The following is a 22,452-nucleotide window of genomic DNA, read 5'->3' as shown; positions in this document are numbered from 1 at the left end:
AATGAGGTATCATCTCATGCCAGTCAGAATGGCCATCATCAAAAAACTACAGATGGTAAATGCTGAAGAGGATGTGGAAGAAAGGGAACCCTACTGCACTGTTGGTGGGAATGTAAATTGGTATTGCCACTGTGGAGAACAGTATGAGAGATTCCTCAAAAACATTAAAAACAGAGTTGCCATATGATCCCACTTCTGGGTGTATATCCAGACAAAACTATAATTCAAAAAGATGCATGCACTCCTATGTTTACTGCAGCACTATTTACAATAACAGCCAAGACACGGAAAAAACCTAAATTTCTATAGACAGACGAATGGTTAAAGAAGACATGGTACATATATACAATGGAATATTAGCCATAAAAATAGTGAAAGAATGCCATTTGCAGCAACATGGATGGGCCTATAAATTATACTAAGTGAAATCACACAGAAAGACAGATACCACATGATATCACTGATATGTGGAGTCTAACATACGATACAATGAACTTCTCTATGAAACAGAAACAGACTCAACAGACATAGAGACTTGTGGTTGCCAAGGGGGAGCGGTGGGGGAAGGATGGAGTGGGAGTTTGGGATTAGTAGATGCAAACTCTTATATACAGAATGGATAAACAAGGTCCTACTGGATAGCACAGGGAACTATATTCATAAAGGAAAAGAATATGAAAAAGAATGTACATATATGTATAACAATCACTTTGCTGTACTGCAGAAATTAACACAATAATGTAAATCAACTGTACTTCAATTAAAAAAAAAACTGAAAACAAAACACAGGTTGTGTGGAAACGCTCCAAACAAAGTTGTAGGCATGGCTTGGTTGTTAAGCTTGGCCTTCACCATGGAACCAACATTACCCTGTGCTGCTGGAGCCTGGACGCTGCAAACTCAGTTTCTGCTTTTGCAGGCTGCCTCCCAATTAGGATCCACCAGCAGGGGACCCGAGAGGGAGATGGGAGGTGGAGGTTGGAGGAAGGAGCAAGCCCCTTCTGGGGTGCTTCCTATCTTGTCAGTTACCCACCAGGGCCCCTCCCTCTGGACCTGGACCCTGGCAGCTGGGTCCATCAGCAGGTAGTCCCTGTCTCTAACCCTCTCCCCACACCTAGCAGGAGCCTCAGCACCCCTGCCCTCAGAGCCATCAGCCCTGGCCCAGGTGGTGTCCCCTCCCTGAGGTCTGGATCTGAGTTCTGCAGCCCCTCCCAAAGCTTCTTGGTCTGGAGACACTGCCCTCGTCCCTTTGTTCCTCCAGCCCTGGCATAGAAGCTGCTTTCTGCACTTAACTATTCCTCTTTCATTTCAGGGTCTGCCTTATGAGTTGTGAGTTCTCTGATACCTGCTTAACCGATTTCCTATATTAAATTCTCTCTGCTAAACAATTAGTGTTGTTTCTAGTTTCCTGACTAGCTTAAAAAATTAGGGAATTGAATTATATGCACATGGAATACAACCATATGAAGCTATGTAAAAACAGATGGGGAACAGGAAAAAGTATCAGGAGGAAATTTACCCAAATCCTAACAAGTGATGGTATTAGACAGAGAGTTAGGCTTATGACAATTTTTTTTTCTCCCTTCATTTCTACTTTGGAGATTTTTTTGATAATGTGATTACATTACTTTCATAGTAAAAAATATGTATCTTTAAAAATTTGGGTAATAGTTGCTTTACAATGTTGTATTACTTTCTGCTTTACAGCAAAGTGAATCAATTAAAAATATACATCTTTATATATATATATTTTTATTTATTTTTATTAGTTGGAGGCTAATTACTTTACAATATTGTAGTGGTTTTTGCCATACATTGACATGAATCAGCCATGGATTTACATGTATTCCCCATCCCGATCCCCCCTCCCGCCTCCCTCCTCATCCCATCCCTCTGGGTCTTCCCAGTGCACCAGCCCTGAGCACTTGTCTCATGCATCCAACTTGGGCTGGTGATCTGTTTCACCTTTGACAGTATACTTGTTTCAATGCTATTCTCTCAGAACATCCCACCCTCACCTTCTCCCACAGAGTCCAAAAGTCTGTTCTGTACATCTGTGTCTCTTTTTCTGTCCTGCATATAGGGTTATCATTGCCATCTTTTACAATTCCATATATATGCATTAGTATACTGTATTGGTGTTTATCTTTCTGGCTTACTTCACTCTGTATAATGGGCTCCAGTTTCATCCATCTCATTAGAACTGATTCAAATGAATTCCTTTTAATGGCTGAGTAATATTCCATGGTGTATATGTACCATAGCTTCCTTATCCATTCGTCTGCTGATGGGCATCTAGGTTGCTTCCATGTCCTGGCAATTAATATATTTTTTTAAAAAAGAGAATTCAATGTTCAGTATGAGACTATGTAACCTGAAGAAAGTTTGGCTGATAAAACCAGATGAATTATAATCTGGGTAATGAAAAGTGATCAAAAATATGATCACAATTCCACTGGGGATATCTTCAGAAAAAAAGAAGTGATGTCACAGCTCTCCAAGGCAGTGGGTAATGGTACAGTTCAGAAATAACACAATGAGAAGATTGATATGAGTCTCCAGTAAATTCTACAACAGCCAATTACACAGAGGACTTGAGAACCCTGGGGAAAAGCTTGGGTTTACAGACACCAAATTCTGCCAGATTCATCTCATTTCCTTTTTTGTTGGGTTATTATATGGATTGATCATGTATTCACTTATTTATTCACTCGTTCATTCATCCAACAGACATTAATTACATAAATATTCCAGGAACTACGTTCCAGGAACTGTCTTGGCAATGAAGACAGGAATATAAGCTTCTCGTAGGAGAGAAAGGTACATGACATTCAGATGCTGTCAACATATGTCCTAGAAAATAAATCATTCTAATTTAAGCTTTTTCTTTTACCCAATAATATGCAAAACAGACATCCATATTTTATACCTGAGCCTCACACATCAGTGTCCCCCAGCTCCCACTTCAGGTGGAGGGTGAATTACGGGGACTGGGCAGGATGAGGGGGAGGGTTTGGGGGAAGGCATGGGTGGGGTGAAGGAAGGTTCAGGGGTGGGGAGGGTAGGTACCATCTGGCAGCCAAAACACATAAAACCAGGCAGCATATGTTTGTCGCACTTGCTCATCACAGCAGGGGCCATCAATCATTCTCAATAAGATGTCTGCTCACTGTCTTGATGTCACATGAAACTTGAACGGTCCATGTATCAGATTCTCTGATTCTCCCTTAAAGCTACAGTAGTCAAATGCATTTACTTTCTTTCTTTCTTTTTTTCAAACAGAATCTGTTTATTTTGCTTTAAAAGCAATGGGCCGAATTGTGATATCCACAACCTACTGCTAATAGTGTCAAATCATTAATGGCTTGCTTTGTGCTTCCTATGAAGACCGATTTCCTATAACCTAGGCTGGTTATAATCAGTCATGCTGGTTTAATCAGTCTGCTTCTCTGCCTTTTGAGAGGATGCTTACAAGCATACTGGGGTGCCAAGACCAGTGAGGAACAAGGGCTCTAAAGGATGCTCCCAGATCAAATCCCAGCTCAGCCCCTGCCTAGTTCCATGAAGCCTGAACCAACCACTGAAACACTGCCTTCTCTATAAGTGGATGATATTAACCACGTCAGGGTCAGAGCCATTGCACTAACCTACAATCAAAGCCACCATGCATGTCAATACTTTCCAGTAATAAACAGATTTAGCTGACTAGCAATGAAATCCATTCCATTTTTGATGTGGACACTATGCTTTTTTGGGTATTCTTTCTGATTTGATTGTCCTTATTAAATATATACAGAACATCAGAAGGAATAATTTGCCTATAATATGATCTTTCATTCTCAAGTCTAAACTTAAATAATTCTTTGTTCTTTTGGTACTCCCCACTGTGTATATTGACCTTTGTTTAAATTCTAAAACTCCATTATAGTGAGGGTTGCGAAGATAAAGACTAAAACACTTTCGAGGTTAACCCAGATTTAGATGTTCAGGTATCTTTATTCTTTTCTCCCTCTGGATAAAGAGATTGCATCCATAAAAATTCCAAGCCAATGGGAATGAATAAAGTGGAAAGTGAAAGTTTCCCACAGTTACCAGTGGGGAGTATTGAAGATGGAATAAGGACAAGAGTTTGGTTGACTGAAATCCTTGGTAGTTAACAGTGATTTTATGTTTTGACCTAGCTACATTAATATGGATGAGTCAAAATGCTCTGCTTCAGGGCAGGCAAGACCCCAGAGAAAATCTTTGTAACAAAATGTTCAAAGACTCTAATGGGACAATAGCCAAGACATGGAAGGAACCTAAATATCCACCTACAGATGAATAGATAAAGAAGATGTGGTACATATATACAAGGGAATGCTAGTCATAAAAAAAGAATGAAATAATGCAACGACATGGATTAACTAGACATTAGCATACTGAGTCAAGTAAGTCAGACAGAGAAAAAGAATTACCATATAATATCACTTATAGGTGGAATCTAAAACACGACACAAAGAAACTTTTCTGTAAAACAAAAACAGACTCACAGACATGGAGAACAGACCTGTGGTTGTCAAGGGAGGGTGAGAAGGAAGGACTGGAAGTTCGAGTTAGCAGATGCAAACTGTTACATATAGTATGGATAAACAACAAGGTCCTACTGTATAGCACAGGAAATTATATTCAATGTCCTGTGATAAATCATAATGGAAAGGATATGAAAAAGAATGCATATATAACTGTGTTATACAGCAGAAAGTAACACAACATTGTAAATCAACTATACTTCAAAAAAAAAAGACTCTCGTGTAAGGTAAAGAAGAAAACAGTGCGCATCAGGGCAGAGTTGAAGAGGAACATTTGGGGAGGTGTGAGGCTTAAGACTGAGGTTACTTAATTACTTAAATAGATCAATCAATTGCCCACATAAAGCACCACTTTTCCTAGTACTGAGAATTTTTTCCCATGGATCTTCATAAAGGTGCCGCTGAGTGAAGCAGTGACGTGTCCCAGCAACTTTTAAAAGTACAAAAGGCAATGAGTCTTGTGAAGATGTTTCTTGTATCAACTGTCAAGGAGATGAAGTCAAAATATGATCATCCAATTCAGTTAAAAGAAATGCTATGGGAATAAAAATTATATGGCCTGTGTGTATAATTTATCCGGGAAAAATTTTAGAGCTGTAGTTCTTAACCTCTTCTGTGTTGTAGGCAACTTTGGAAAATGTTCCATTCATTTATTTTTTAAAACAAATATGTGTAGAGTCTCCATCCTGTTTTAAGCAATGGCAGCTGTGGGAATGTGCTGCTTGGCCTGGGAGAACAAAGCTGCTTCTCTTCCAGGCTCACCATCATGTTCACACCAAGGCTATAGACCCCTGAGCTGTTCCTGATCCCAATCAATGATGGAGCCCAGGTGAGAGGACCAGATAGAAATAGTCCCTGCCCTGTGGGAGATGACTATACTGTGGAAGCCATGCTAAGCATTTGGAACTTTATCTCCCCAAAGGTTTTTCATGTTTCATTTTGTTTTCTAATGGCAAAAGCCTTAAAATAAGAGACTTTAAGCAGATGAGTGTCACCATCAGGTTGATGGAGTTTGTCTGGGTCAAAATGTTTGACATTTGATAAAGTTGGACAGCTGGCCGCCTTGGAGCCCCATCTGTCTGAAAGCAGGGACTCTTCTCTGAGTGTTACATTTAGCCTAAGCTTTTGAATCAACTGCACTGGAGGGGGTAAATGTTGCTGAGATAGAATCAGTCAAAAAACAGGTGGAAAGTGAGGAGTTCCTTCTTTTTTTTTTTTTAAATCCATCGAGTTTGGGTGCAGCTGATCTGTGCTTGAAAAGCTAGAGTAAGCAGGCTTCCAGTAGGCCAGCAGGACTGACAGGCCACAATGTCCTTCATTTTCATTCCTTCATGAACTCAGTATCACAGCAACTCCTTGTTCTCAGTTGCTGGACATTCTATTCCCTTGCCAGGACAGTCTGTCTTTGGTCCAGTCTAACTGAAGCTGATCTTTTAAGTTCCAGCAGTAATGCCCTTTACTCCAAGAAACCACCTCCCAAGCTGGGTCAGGTGCTGCTGCTCTGGCTCCCAGGGCACAATACACATCCTATCACTGTTTACATTTTATTTTTTATTTATTTTTCTTTTCCATGATGGTTTAATACAGGATATTGAATATAGTTCCCTGTGCTATACAGTAGGACTTTGTTGTTTGAAAATGAAACTTCATCCTATATAGACTAGTTTGCATCTGTTAATTCCAAACTCCCAGTCCATCCCTCCCCCACCCCATTCCTCACTGGCAACCACAGTTCTATTATCTATGTCTGTGAGTCTGTTTCATAGATAAGTTCATTGGTGTCATGTTTTAGATTCCACATATAAGTGATAATCATATAGGATTTGTCTCTTTCTGACTTACTAGTATAATAATCTCTAGGTCCATCTGGGTTGCTGCAAATGGCATTATTTCATTTTTTATGGCTGAGCAGCATTCTACAGTATATTTACAGCACATCTTCATTATCCATTCATCTGCTGATGGACATTTTGGTTGTTTCCATGCCTCTGATATTGTGAATAGTCCTGCCATGAACCCAGGAGTGCATGGATCTTTCTGAATTACAGTTCTGTCTGGATATATGACCAGGAGTGGGACCATTTAGCTCACGGTAGAACGCTTGCTTGAAGGGTCCCCACCTATGTTAGGACAGGTCACGCCTTCCAGCAGGTCACAAGTTATACCATCGTCTACGCAAATAATGCCCCTGAAGTTGGTCGGCGCTCACCCTGTGCAGCTGTACATCTCTACCCTGACTGCTTACTTTTTGTGTATCTTCTCCCATTAGACAGACTACTCCAGAAAGTCCCGGATCATGACTCCTAGCACTAGTGATGGTAACTGTTCAGCTAACAAATCTATCCATGTTAATGCATCTAATGGTGAAATGGAATCTCCCCCCTTGAATTATTACACCTAAATTTTTCCAAGGCAATGTGTTTGTGATTGGATTAAATTAGTAAGATCCTCAGTGGCATATCTGCATTTTTGTTTTATCCACAGCAGCATTAACATGACCAGATTTCCCACCCCCTCTATTTCCTGACAACTTTTATCAAACTGCCCCCTAGAAAGAAGCCTCACAATTGCAAGGACATGAGCTAAGACCAGTTTCAAGGGCTAAGCAATCTGCTGACAGAGAATGAAAGGAAGGAGTCAAGGACCAGACAGAGAGAAGTTCCACCCACAACACAGGTATCCATCTCAGAGCTCCCTGCCTTCCCCACTTGCAGGGAGTCTGACACCCAGTTCGAAGCAGGACTCAGCGCCAGCACCAGCATCAGCTCCCAGACACCCTCCCCCCCCCCAAAACAAAGTATGGACAGAAAAGATAATGTAAGAATTCAGAAAAGTCATGTCCTGTTTCCTCCTGTAACTCAAGCAAGTTACTTTAATAATTTAAATAAAAAATACCTCAAAATCCCCTGTATGAAGAATGTCTTTGGAGAAAAGTCAAAAGAGACTCAGGTTGAGCTCATGCTGGTTTGGAGAAAGTGGTAAGACAATTGATGGTCACATTTAAAGGGTAGCTGAAAATAAGGGCTACAATTTGAGGACTGAGTGTCCCAGAAAGTGGATTTGTTATAATAGCTAAGAGAGAGGAGGAGGAAGAATAGTGGTATAGAAAGAAATGACAAACTCCTGGAGGGTTCTGTTCATGACTATTCACTTGCCTTGCTGTATATACTACCGTAAGTCCTCTACATACAAACCTTCAAGTTGTGAACTTTCAAAGATGTGAACATGTGTTCATCAACATCAGGCATGAGTGAAATTGTAGCTTTCCCTCCATCTCCTGTTGCTGACAATCCTTCAGCTCTACCATCTCCCACATCCTCTCTCTCCTCCAATCAGTAACTCTTCTTTCCTGTTCACTTGATGCCAGCCCCTGTATGCCAGCTGTTGTTCTGTGCTATTCAAGGTACTGTACTGTATGATTAAAAATGTTTTATTTTTTGTGTTTGTCTTATATGTATTATTTGTGTGAAAAAGTATCATAAAACCTATTACAGCACAGTAATATAGGCATCACCAACTCAATGGACATGAGTTTGAATAAACTCCAGGAGAGTGAAGGACAGGGAAGCCTGGTGTGCAGCAATTCATGCATTCACAATGAGTTGGACACGACCTAGTTACTGAACAACTATATAACTGACTGTGTTAGTTGGGTTCCCAGGCTAGCTTTGTTGGACTTATGAACAAATTGGACTTAATGAACATGCTCATGGAACAGAATCCATTCGTATGCAGAGTACTTTATCCAGAACCAACCCCTTCCTAGTCAAGCCATGTCTTCAAGGACCAATCAGCAGATAATAACAAAGTACCTGTCCATTCAAAAAGTAAGAGGGATAATCTGCATCTAAGAAAAACACACACATAAAAATGACCTGAAATGATAAATCTCTGGTAGGAAACATGCTTAAAAATGTGTTCTAAATATGTCAGTATTTACCATTAAATTGAGGAATGCTTTCTTCCATGTGAAATTAAAATTTTCAGTTTAAGACAATTCACCCTGCTGAAAAGACCATTTATTCACTAAGAAAGTTATTCCCTTGCAGTATTAACCATCTTATACTCAAGTTTCTCCAGAGGGTGAAGCCCCACTTTGCTAGAAGAAAGAAACCACGTGGCTAGACGAGCATCCTCACCAACACCGTAGGATGGGATTTAGAAATAAGATCTACGTAACGACCACCCCTGGGCACCATAATCACCCACAGGCACCATCTTCACCAGTGGAAAAAATGGCATCTGCTTTGGGTGCAATGAAAACTACATTAATGAAAATGACCAGGTTGAACTATTACGGAATACTGATGGAATTCAAGGAAAAAGCCGTGCTTGTGAGCAGCTTAGATAATTGGAAGATCCTGACTGACATTCACTATCGTAATGATGACAGAGTTAATTCCAGAATTTCACATAACAGTGTAGCGTGTTGAGAAAAGTGAATAATCCTTACTCTTTTTGACACCCCGATATGCATTAAACATTTTCAATAATGCTCTTAAATCTGAAACTATTTGAAACTATGGATCGAGTCTCGGCTCTGGCAAAATCTGTGCCATCAGGAAAATTCTTTATGCTTCTCAGTAGTCTTTGCTCTTAGTGAAATAGGCATTCACTAGTATTTCAGTGTTTTCCCCTTTAACCCCACAGCAGAGACAGCAAACATGGTGCCAAGACCTCCTCCTTCTTCCCCAGCAGGCATCACTAGTTAATCTCAGCACACTTGCTTGCTAAGCCCAAACCAGCGTTGCAGAGAGGACAATTTATTGAGTAGCCAGTCAGTCAGTGCTTGGGTGAAACCTATTTGCCATTCCTGTCCCCTAAAATAGCTCTACAAACCTGGTTTAAAAGGCCAGCTACATTCCATATATTCAGCTATCTCTAAAATTCCTTTTTGTGACTGTCCAAAGTGTTTCTCAATAGGCTACTTGGAAACCAGATGTGATTTCACATATTGAAACATCACCAATCTTTTTTTTTTTAATATTATTTTATTAGTTGGAGGCGAATCACTTCACCACATTTCAGTGGGTTTTGTCATACATTGACATGAATCAGCCATAGAGTTACACCTATTCCCCATCCCGATCCCCCCTCCCACCTCCCTCTCCACCCGACTCCTCAGGGTCCTCCCAGTGCACCAGGCCCGAGCATTTAACTCATGCATCCCACCTGGGCTGGTGGTCTGTTTCACCATAGATAATATACATGCTGTTCTTTCAAAACATCCCACCCTCACCTTCTCCCACAGAGTTCAAAAGTCTGTTCTGTACTTCTGTGTCTCTTTTTCTGTTTTGCATATAGGGTTATCGCTACCATCTATCTAAATTCCATATATATGTGTTAGTATACTGTAATGTTCTTTATCTTTCTGGCTTACTTCACTCTGTATAATGGGCTCCAGTTTCATCCATCTCATTAGAACTGATTCAAATGAATTCTTTTTAACGGCTGAGTAATATTCCATGGTGTATATGTACCACAACTTCCTTATCCATTCATCTGCTGATGGGCATCTAGGTTGCTTCCATGTCCTGGCTATTATAAACAGTGCTGCGATGAACATTGGGGTGCACGTGTCTCTTTCAGATCTGGATTCCTCAGTGTGTATGCCCAGAAGTGGTATTGCTGGGTCATATGGTAGTTCTATTTCAGTTTTTTAAGAAATCTCCACACTGTTTTCCATAGTGGCTGTACTAGTTTGCATTCCCACCAACAGTGTAAGAGGGTTCCCTTTTCTCCACACCCTCTCCAGCATTTATTGCTTGTAGACTTTTGGATAGCAGCCATCCTGACTGGCGTGTAATGGTACCTCATTGTGGTTTTGATTTGCATTTCTCTGATAATGAGTGAAAGAAACATCACCAATCTTTTAACCTGACATAGGTAGAAGACAATATATGATAAAATGAATAGTCAGCCAATTCATTTATAAAAACCTGAGTGATACTTATTATAAATATATTTTTGTATAATGGAGTAAACCCATAAACATGGCTAAGTTGTATTGATCTGTGAAATATTAGTATCTGGAGGAGACCAATTTATCAAACTTGTAAAAATTCAAGCAAAACTGACTTACAATATTGTATTATTTTCAGGTGTAGAGTATAGCAATTCAGTATTTTTACCGATTATATGCCATTAAAAGTTTCTACAAGATACTGTGCTGTACAATATATCCCTATCACTTATCTATTATACTTTAACATTGAAATTTTTGCCACAGTGGTAGCTATTATGACATCACAAAAAATCATCATCTTTAAAAATAATCTTATTTGGTAAGTTTTTTTATATTATGATAAAATGCAAACTAACTTGATTAATTAGTAAATTTTATCAGCAAAAGCTTAGCTTCTAGTGTCACAATTTGTCATATATACCTTTATTCTCAAGTCCATTCTCAACAAAATTGTTCCTAGGAAAAGGTAGCTTCCGGCTTTAAACATCATCAGCCTCAAATACTGTGATCATTATTTGTTTTCATCACAATAGTTGAAACACAAGCCCAAGGCTACTAAAAGCTTACACTGGTAGCAGGGAAATTACCCAAAAAGGAGTGGAAGACTTCTTAGCTTCTTTTCCCATCCTTAACCTGGGGACCATCTGCTTCTCAGGATGTGGGAAAAGCTCGTAGGCAAGGTGGCCATCAAGAGGCCTCCTCGGGAGAAAGAGGGGGAGGAGGCTGCCTGCTGTCCCTCCCATGTCACTGTCTCCTGTCTCTTCTTCACTGAACCCAGGAAGCAACGGAACAGACATGGAGGCATGATGTGTTCATTTAAGGAACTCAGTGAAGGTTGCTCAGCTGTGCCCAACTCTGTGATCCCATGGACTGTAGCCTGCCAGGGTCTGTGTCCATGGAACTCTCCAGACCTTAATACTGGAGTGGGCAGCCGTTCCCTTCTCCAGGGCATAGTCCCAACCCACAGATCAAATCCAGATCTCCCAAATTTCAGGTGAATTCTTGATCCATCACTTAAGGAAAGGATCTGTGTAAAATGCAAAGTCAAAACTCTATCATGCATGCTGGATGGAAGCCAACTCTTTAAGAAAAGCAAAACACAAAGCACCTCTCCATTTGCAGTGAACACGGGAGCTGAGTGTTTGCTGAATTCTCTTTTCTGCTACAGGAGCATAAAATCACCTGAGAGCAGAGGCAGTGTGCCCCAGGCACACTGCAAAAGCAGCTGTCAGACCTAAGGGGCTGTATCTGAGGCAGGAATGTGAAATGGGGTTCAGCCCACCCATCGGCAGTGCTGGGGGATTGAGCTGGATGTGTCCTGTTTTCTTATATGTAAGATGCGGTGATGCTCTTGTACCGCCTGCCTCACAGCATCCAGGGAGGGGAGGAGGGGAGAGAAATGATGTCATGCATGTGAAAGTGCTCTGTCACTTAGGCTAAGAGTCCCCAAAGAGCCATGGCAGTGCTAGGGATTATTTTATGGTCATCCTCATCCTCTTATGTCTATGATGTCCTGATAAACTTCAGGACATACAACTCTTCAGATTCAAACAAGATGAAAGAGAGATTTAGATAAAGTGCAACACTGTCAAGCTCACCTGGGTTTACCTCCAACCTCCTCGTTTCTAGTGGTTCTCAACCCTGATTCAGCATTCAGAATCTGAGAATCTGTTGTAGGTTTCAGTTTATTAAAAACATGTATTTTTAAAAATTCTACATATAAAGTGATATCATATGGAATCTAAATTAGAAAGATACAAATGAATTTATTCACAAAACAGAAATAGATGCACAGACATATAGAAAACAAAGTTATGGTTGCTAAAGAGGAACAGGGGGAGGGATAAATTAGGAGATTGAGATTAACAAACAGACACAACTATATTCAAAACAGGTAACCAGCAAGGACCTCCTGTAGAGCACAGCAAACTACTCAGTATTTTGTAATAACCTATGAGAGAAGAGAATCTGAAAAGGAATATATATTCTTTTTTAAATTTATTTTTTTATTGAAGTGTAGCTGATTTACAACGTTGTATTACTTTTTGTTGTACAGCAAAGTGACTTAGTTATACATATACATACATTCTAGAAAAAGAATATATGTTCTTTATTATACATATATACATATATATATGTGTGTGTTAGTCACTCAGTCGTGTCTGATTCTCTGTGACCCCACGGAGCCTGCCAGGCTCCTCTGTCCATGGAATTCTCCAGGCAAGAATACTGGTGTGGACTGCAATTTCCTTCTCCTACAAACACATATAAAACCAAATCACTGAAACTAACACTATTTAATGAACTATACTTCATTTAAAAAAAACTTGAAAAAATAAAATTTTCATTATATACTGTAATAACAACAACAAAACCCCATACATTTAAAAAACTATTTATTTATTTGGCTGTTGTGGCCTATAGGCTTCTCTCTAGCTGTGGAGCTCCAGCTAGAGTGCATGAACTTAGCTGCCCAACGGCATGTGGGATCTTAATTCCCCCATCAGGGATCGAATCCATATTCCTTGCACTGGAAGTAGATTCTTAACCACTGGACCACTTTCGGGGAAGTACCCCAGAAAAACCCATACATTTATAAAACATAGAGAAATCATGCATAAGCTTTAGCCCAGGACTGGACGGGACCCAGTGGCTTATATTTTTTATTTTTTTTACTACTTATTTTGTTTTAATTAGAATATAACTGTTTTACAACTTTACAATATTGTGTTACTTTCTGCTGTGCAACAGCTGTGACTCAGTTATATATATACATGTACCCCGTCTCTCTTGAGCTTCCCTCCCACCCCACCCCCATCCCATCTCTCTAGGTCATTGAAGAGCGTGGAGTTGAGCGCCCAGCTTCTATTTTTAAAAGTTCCACCAGTCATCCTGATGCTCAGCCAGGGCTGGGAACCACCCACAAGGTGATGCGAGCCAGCTGTACTAACCCTACACTCCACTCAGACCCCAGAGCTTTTTCTTCCAAGACACAGGTCTGCGCAATGGGCAGCGATGCTGTAAAATTCCACTGGCCCTGCCCTCCTCCTGGCCCCTCCTTCCTTTTCTTACCTTCCCAGGAGAAGCTACCTTCCCAGTGTCAATTCTGCTCCCACCCCTCCTCCTCTGTCTCTAATTAGCTGTGATGACGACTTGGAAGAGGAGCCACCTGAAGTGAAACCTTGGTGCCCATCTCTTAGCATCTAACATCTAACACAATCACCATGAGTAGTATAATGGCTAATGAAACTCAGAAAGAAATTTATTGTACAAAAAGATATAAGTGTGCATTTAAGTAAGTGCCTGGGATGACATTTTGCTGAATTCCAATTTTAAACTCAGCACTGAATTTACGTGGGTTTTTTTTTTTTTTTTTTTTTTGGTTCCAGGTAACGACTTCATTGGGGCTTCCCTGGTGGCTCAACAATAAAGAATCCTCCTGCCAATGCAGGAGATGTGGGTTTGATCCCTGGATAAGGAAGATCCTCTGGAGGAGGAAATGCCAACCCACTCCAGTATTCTTGCCTGGAAAATTCCATGGACAGAGGAGCCTGGCGGGCTACAGTCCATGGGGTTGCAAAATGTCGGACTCGACTTAGCCACTAAACAGTAACAACAATGACTTCATTAGCAAGACACGACTTCATTGATTAATTCTTTCCTCTTGGGTGAAAAAATTTTATTATTTTAAATGGTTTCTCTCCAACTCACCCAGTCACTGGCATGCATAATTTTAGCAGAGTTCATTCTAATCAGCTCCATCCTAGAAAAAGATTTTTGTGTTTTTTAAAATCCCCCCTTTTTTTCTTGAGCATTTTTAGTTGAATTAATCTTTCTGTACCTTTGCTGTTAAAATCTTCTCTGGTGGGTACAGGTAAGACCATTAAACTGACTGCTGACATTTAGAATGTTCTTGTTCTTCTTATTTCCCCAAAGTTTTTCAGCACATTCACACAGTAATACTTCCCAGCTGGTAATGGACCCTGCCTCTGGAAGAGGAAAAAGCAAGAAACCCAGGCTCACTCCTCAGCTGCATGTTATTACCTGATTCCCAATTCACAGGAAATGAACAATCATTTAGTCTTGACAGGTACATCCAGAAACTGTCTTTCTTTTCAACCTGAACAAAAAATCAGGGCCTGCAGAAGTTAAGCATTAGTCTTAAAGTATGCTTCCTAATTTTTTTTTCCCCAGTGTTATGAGGATATCTTCTGAAAGCTTTTGAAAACACTCTGGGAAAATGCTGCCAACAGGCTTAGAAACCCAGGAGGAAAAAATAATCATCCAAAGAAATACTTTGTGTCCAGGAGGCTATGTAAGTGAGTGGTCCCTTGTGAGTTGGAGAAGTTTAGAAATATGTGATGGTAACTGGGGCGTTAACCTGAACGGCCTCGTTAGTAGTGAAGAGGAAAGCGAAGCTGTCAGCAGCAGACACGCTGCCCCCCCTCCTCCATCCAACGCCCCAAGATCAGTCCTGGGATGAACAAAAAGCAATTACATGAATGCTGGAGAGGTTTTCTCTCCTTTATCCTGATGGATTTCTCCCTCAACTGAAAACATTTCCATTTTCTGTAGTTTTCCAAAGTAGGAATAAATCAGCATAGAATAACACTCCTCCTCACCTTGCAGTTTTTCACAGAGTCCCACCAGGAACCTACCTTCCTCCCCACACTACCTCAATGGCTAGATGGATGCTGGCCCCCACTGTACAGGTGACAAAAAGGGGGATACAGGAGGCTTTGCAGGCTACCTTTCTCCTCAGGGGAGCTCCTGGCCGGCAGCTGGCCCTCCCAGCTCCTCAGGCAGTCCTGTTTAGTCTATTGAGCTGAGGATTTGAAAATATTGACTCCAGCTTAACTTGCTTTACCCCCTATTATGGGCCATTTGTGTATGTCAGTCTTTATCTCTGGACCTGAGTCAACCTTCACCCCTTTCTCCCACCTCCTCCTGTTTCAGAAAGAAAAAAAAAAAAAAATCAAAGCCTAAATATGGAACACATGTGCCTCTCGGCTGGGCTGTAGAGCGGGGTTGGGAAAATGGAAATTGTCACGGGCCCTCTGTCCCGGTGTGCCGGCCTGCCCTCACACCTGGGTCCCCCTGACACTGCTGCTGGCCCCAACTTGAGCCCGCTAACCATTCAACATCCACCTTCCAGGGCCAGCCTTTCCTTCAACTTTCATCTTTTGGGGCTTATCTGTGTGTTTGCTGGTTGGCTTTACCAGCCTGTGAAAAATCCAATTTGCCTTAATTTAGCGTAGATTTGGAGGCCGGTAGGCACCTTTGACATTAAGATCTGGAATCTTCTGCCACCTCTGCGTCTGAATGGCCGTGGGCAGCCATGACTCACCGTGAGATCATACATTCTCTGGCAAGGTTTACAGTAACCGGGAGGCTGAGGTGTCTGCAGGTGCCTTCCAAACTGCGCGTCCTCATTCTAACTCACTCCACGCTGCCCTGGCATCTTTTGAAGTAGAACTTCATGGGGTGAACAGGAAGACTACAACATTTTTATTATCGTTGGCTTCCTTTGCTGAATTAGCGTTTATATTTTCCCAGTAGAAATCCCCAAATTGAAAATAGAGAGGTGTCAGCTAGCACCACTTTAGTGAAGGTTGTGTCAACATTTCCTATAAACCTTGTTTTTCTAGGGTTTATAACTAGACCATAAAAATGTGCTCAGCGACGAAACTTGGCTTAGAAAGGAAACCTGGGAGCAAATTTTGCAGAATGTGAAGAGGGGGAAAATAAGTTCAGCTATTTTTTTTTAACATGTGCCAGTTCTAAACTGGAACTGATGGGAAAGTGTATTTTCTCTTTGTGTGATTAAGATGGAAGTGCAAATTAAAAGAACAACAAAAAAAAACCCTCAAGAGATTATTTCATTAATATGGGCTAATCGCACTTGTTAATTTTTAGAGAAGATGTTAATGACTGAGGTGTTGAACTCTAACCCTCTGAGCCCACATCTGCGGGTACCAGTTTTGGCAAAGCCGTTAGCTGCACATAATAACGTGATTTGGCAACTCACCCTCACACCTTTTAGTGCAGGAAACCACCAACGCTTCGAAGGAAAGGATCTTTCCTGACAAGAGGTTAATGGGCCATTTCAAAATGCATACTCACTCAGAGTAGCATCATTTTACTCATCTTTACTTAATCTGCAGGTCCCATTTATCGGATGACCCCAAAAAAGCAGCTCCCATAATGTCTGTAGAAAGGTAAGCATCTGATCCCTCTGAACATCTGCCTTTTTCTGCTGGCGGGGCTCGTCCTCTGCGTGGCCAGCAGCTCCCGAATCCCTTTGGCTGTGCCTGCAGGTCATTGGTATGTTAGAGGCCGTCTGTCATCGTCCTGCCCTGTGCCCGCATGATGTACTGGCCTGCATCTTTCTGTCTCTCCGGATGGGCTCTGGGAAGATGGCAGCCAGCAGGGGCAGGCGTATTACGGAGGAAAGGAAGAAAGTGCTGGACCCAACACCAGAGAACCAAGTTCCAGCATCTGCTCTGGCCTTCCCCAACACTCAAGCGAGAGGCTTATGGAGAGAGTCCACTGAAATCATATAAAGCACTTGTAAAACTGTAAACCGTGCTCCAAATGGAAGCAGGAAGTGCCTGCCTCAGCATCAGTATCCAAGATGTCCGCTGGCGTCGTGAGGACTGTAAGGACCCGCCCTCCCTCAGTTGGCGCATGCGTGGACTGGGCTTCCTAGCACTGCACGCCACCCCCGGACACCGAAAACTGGAGTGATTTCTTCAAACTGCATTTTTTCTTCTGTTTCTCCCACTCGTTACGAATCACTGACCACCTTTGTGAAAGGAGAATGTTCCAGGGCTTTGGCTGTTCCTTTCCGTGGACATCAATCCCCTCCTGATCCAGATGCCCCTTTGATGTTACCTTGTTCTGCCACCCCCACGCCCGCAAAATGACCTCGGGGCCTTCTGCTTGCTGCAGCCATACTGTTTTTGGTACTTCCACATTTTCTCTGGGACTGTCCCCCACTGTCCTCCACTGCACCCTCGGGCTCCTTTCCTCAAGGAGAAGCTGGCTGCACACCTTGGTATAAGTGATGTACATTTGGGGCGGGGAACGTCGCCCCCGCCCAGGGGAATCTGTGAAATGCCGTGAGGGTGAGGGTGGTCAGTCCTCACAAGGGCCCTGGGCCTGCTGTAAAGCTCGGCCGTCGGCATCTTGAAATTCCTTATATATTCTTAATAAGGAGCCGGCTCCATATTTTCATTTTGGACTGAACCCTACCAATTATGTAACAGGTTCCCATCCAGCTCTCTTCCTAGCTGGCCCTGACAACCGAGAACAAACCTGCTGAGCACTCCAGACAACCGTGACCAGGGCTGCAAGGTCTGGGGTCACCAATCCCCAGCAGCAGAGGGGTTTTAGAGTCAGGCTGGCTGCGCCCACCCTGAGCTGGTGTTTGCCTCGCGTCCTCCCCCCACACCTGCAGCCAGACCCTCTGTGTAGCATTTCCAGCCCCTCTTCCGGAAGCCTGGAGGCTGATGTGGCCACTTGGAGTGTTCAGCAGAGTCCTGTTCCAGCATGAGGGCGACGATGCACACTGCGGGGCAGCTGCGTGGGGAGTTGAGGACCATCCCTCAGCTGGATGCCCTTTATCTACCCAACAAGGCTAACTAAATGGTAACTATGCCAGGCCCAGTTCTAGGCCCTGGGACGCATCCATAGGCCAGCAGAGTTGTTCCTGCCCCATGGGGAGTTCATGTTGCAGGGGCAGAAAATGGACAACAATGGACATTATAAATGCCTAAACCCGTGGGTTGGAAAGTGAATGAGGCTGTGGAGAAACAGACCACAGGTAAGGGATGAGGAGGGAGGGCTGCATAAGGAAGGGTAAGTCAGATGCAAGGTTTGAAGGAGCTGGGGATGTCAGACCTGTGAATTTTGGGGGGAGGAGCCTGTCCAGCAAAGGAGGGGGGTTGTCACCCTAACCTGGAGCAGTGGGATGCCAGGACTTGATTCAAAGCTGCTTGCCTCTGTGTGAGGACAGAAAAAGCAAGCACCAGGAGGGGAAAGACCAGTCAGAAACCTTCCAATAATACAGAATGAAAATGCGCACTCCTCTGAGAATTCCTTTTTTAGTTTGAACAAGACAGAGTGCATTTCTTTAGTGTCAGTCTGCTAAAGTCTGCTATTCTGATGTGTGCTCTGAAGCACCAAGTCATGCTTGTTTGTATCCCCAAAATGGATAGAAAGGCAAGAGTTGTCAGTGATCGTGAGTGTGGTCTGAACCAGCCTGGAGGGGAGGATGAAGAGTGTTCCTGGAGGAGAGCCTCCACTTTATCTGGGTGACACAGCAAGAGCCCCGCCCGGATAAATGGTGAGGCCACCACCTGCAAGCTGACTTTGGCTGAGAGATGCTATCACTTCCTCCTCCTCAGACTCTCAGAGCCCTTCCACCCAGTCTCAGGCCCCAGCTGCTGCCTCATCTCTTCCCACTTCTTTCTCAGAGCCTCCTGGTATGATGGCTTCAGCAGTGTTTGCAGTTAAATCTATCCAACTAAGGCCTGGGAGGGCAGTCCCCTTAGCTAAAGATTCTTTAAAAAAAAAAAAAAAAAAAGGCTAGCTTTTCACCTAGGCATCTTATAAATACACAGTTGGGGGAGGGTTCAGACTTCATGCCTCCTAAAGACCCCCCTAGGCCTGGAATGCATCCCCCAGCGCCCCACCCCCACCCCCGCTCCCCTTTCCTAGCAGCTGCATCTGTACTATTTGACTCACCCATAAGCTGGTTTCAAACGAGTCCCCATGGACAATAACTCAAGTCAGTAAAACACCTTCGCAGGCAGTAAAACACAGTTCTCTCTAAGGTCAGAGAGCTCCCTCAGCAAGAGTCAAGTGGGCGGTGCCTGTAAGCAGAAAGAACCAGTCTCTGGGCTCTCTGCCCCGCCCATTGGCACACCTGGCCTGCAGGTACAGGTAAGCAGGGAGGAAGGTGATGTAGAAAGACCTGCCTCTCTCCTTTTTGTTCACCTCCAGCATCTTTTTTTTTTCTTTCCAGTATGTTGCTGGATCTGTTAATGAAAATGAAACCTTTCACACCAATCCCAGATTGTGTCCAGAATCAAATAAGAAAACTGCAAAAGTGCTTTGTAAACATAAAACCACTCTCCAAAATGAAGGCAGGATCATTATCTGGGAAAGCAGTCTCCAGCATTCTCCTTTTGTGTTTGGAAATGTCATGTTGAACACCTTCCAAACAATTAAATCCCGTAAAGCTGTTCAAATGGTTGTGTTCAAATAATCTGCCCAGACTCTCCCTGCATCTCTCCCCAGGGGGCCCGCTGGGAGGCAGGGCTGGCTACATCTTCTGCTGTGCCAGGATGCTGGGTAATGGACCTGAAGTCAGAGCACCCACTCTGTGGGTGACCTGGGAAGTCACCTAACCTCTCAGAGGTTCCACTTCCTTATCTGCAGAATGTCCCACCTACTTCACAGGGTTTTGGTAGAATCACAAGTGACAGTGCTCAGGAAAATCCTCTCTAAATTGGACGGTGCTATGCCAGTTGCCACATCAAAGGCGGAATCATCAACAAATGGAACCATAATGTTATGTTCATCAGCATTTTTCTAATAATTCTAATAATTCCAAGATCCAAGTGCAGGTTAAATATAGGTTTCAGGGGCCTCCCTGCCTTCTGTTCCTTTTGATTTGTTTGTTTATTTAGAAAAATAAGAAAGCCAGGTGGCTGGATCCTGTTGCCCGTCGAGGCCTTTGAGTTTCTTAAGTGAGAAATACGGCATCACTACAGTGATTTGCAGTAATGAACAGAAGTTAACAAATTCCATCAATGAGCAGCAGGTGAGAGAAAGAAGAAAACTCCATTGTTAAAACCTAAATAAACAGTGTTACAAAATGACTACTCTGTGAGATAGAATGGGAGTTCTGCTGTGTAATAATGGCTGGACCACTAATTCACATGTTAAGAAACATTGTGGAGAGTAGTTGATTGTTACATAATCACCAGTTATGAGATGCTTTCAGAACTAGGGGTGTGGAGGACCCCCACCCCGGAGGATCTTGGGACAGTGATCATTTGTCAGTGATCCATTTATGGACACGGCCTCCAGTGTGGCATCATTGTGTCACTGGAAGAAGGATTTACTCAGGTAGGTATTGGCCACCTTGCTGGCTGAGGGGACCACACAGTAAACTCCTGCTCTGTAAGGTGATCAAATCTTGTGAATGGGTCAGAAGGCCCTCATGCTCTCATAATATCCAGGTGGGAAAAAGAGAGACATACTGTAGGACCCACTGGCCATGAAGCCCATCACTCTGGGTCAGCGCTGATTCTTAATTAATTGCAGGGGGCCCCTGATTCCTCACCTGTGAAAACGCACTCTGCAGTGGGCCAGGGTGAGTTTGGGTTAGGACACCATATGTGAAAGACTCAGCCCGCGCACAGCCAGCATGTATAGAGAGCTTTCCTTGTGCCAGGCCCTGCACTAATCACCTTTACATGGGTTATTTTGTTTTATTTTCCAATAACTCTATGAGCAAGCTGCTAATTTAGAACCTGCATTGAGAGCCATAACGGAAAAGAATGTATATATGTGTGAAACCGGAGTTACTCTGGTTTACAGCAGAAATTAACACAACATTGTAAATCAACTATACTATACTTCGATAAAAGAAATAATATTTTGTTTAAAATGAACCTGTATTTAGGACAGTATAAACGGTCTCTGGGTCTTCCCAGGTGGTTCAGTGGTAAAGAATCCACCTGCCAATGCAGGAGAAGCAGGAGATGGGGGTTCAGGCCCTGGGTGGGGAAGATCCCCTGGAGAAGGGAATGGCAACCCACTCCAGTATTCTTTCCTGGGAAATCCAGTGGACAGAGGAGCCTGGCAGGCTACTGTCCAAAGGGTTGCAAAAGAGTCTGACATGACAGTGACTAAAACAACAACAGCAAATGGTCCCTACTTACCTTCTACAGCCCTAATCCACCAGAATCCTGTTCCCTGATTAATAATATATGTCCTCTAGGCCCATCCACATCTCTACAGATCTATTTGCAGGGCAAGAGTAGAGATGGAGATGGAGAGAATAGATGTATAGGCACAGAGTGGGGAAGGGGAGGGTGGGACGAATTGGGTGAGTAGCATTGACGTGTATACACCACCATGTATAAAACAGATGCTAGTGGGAACCTGCTCTGTAGCACAGGGAGCTCAGCTCAGTGCTCTGTGATGACCTGGGGGGTGGGAGGAGGGGAGGAAGGTCAATGAGGGAGGGGATATATGTATCCATATAGCTGACTCATGCTGTGGTACCGCAGAAACTAACAACATTGTAAAGCAATTATACTCCAATAAAAAAATAGCATATGTCCTTTTGGTTAAGAATGCCCAAATATTCTTGGAAATGTCTGTATCTTCTGCACGTGCAGTTTAAGGCAGGGATCCCTTTCTTAGATGGGTATTATGTACTTGCTCTGGCAATGCAGGGAGGTTTCATTTCGTAGCTTGTTACAAGGTCAGTGCTTTACAAGTATTATACACTGACCCTTAAAACAACTCTGTGAGATAGACCATTATCTTCATTTTCCAGATGAAGAGTCCAGGGCACAGAAAGGTTAAGTGATGGCTCAATGTCACACGGCTGACTCGGGGCAGAACCAGATCCCTGACCCAGGCAGCTGGTCTTCACTGCTTCCCTCAAAGGCACTTGCCAGAGAGGGCAGTGAAACACCCTGCATCCCTCCCATCCTCCGAATGTCCCAGGCCTCTGGCTCCGCGACTACCAAAAGATCTCAAAAAAACATGTCGTTCACATGTGAAAACTGTAGGCCAGGCCCCAAATGCTTGATGGGTGCTTTGCTTGATGGGTAAGAGTGAAGAGGAGGCTGAAATGGGTCATCTTCTTGCTTGTGACTGTGTTTGTTTGTT

At 43.0% G+C, this 22,452-nt stretch overlaps 1 protein-coding gene across 1 annotated transcript in view; it reads right to left on the bottom strand.

The window, feature by feature from the left end:
• LOC136157125 (craniofacial development protein 2-like) overlaps positions 1-22,452 on the bottom strand; it is a gene marked incomplete at its 3' end in the record, with an annotated part of 95,640 nt that overhangs the window by 42,861 nt on the left and 30,327 nt on the right.

Source organism: Muntiacus reevesi, chromosome 2 (genome assembly GCF_963930625.1).
Source record: "Muntiacus reevesi chromosome 2, mMunRee1.1, whole genome shotgun sequence".
Taxonomy (NCBI): domain Eukaryota; kingdom Metazoa; phylum Chordata; class Mammalia; order Artiodactyla; family Cervidae; genus Muntiacus; species Muntiacus reevesi.
Note: the sequence above shows the minus strand (reverse complement) of the source record. Positions and strands in the feature narration are given on the sequence as shown.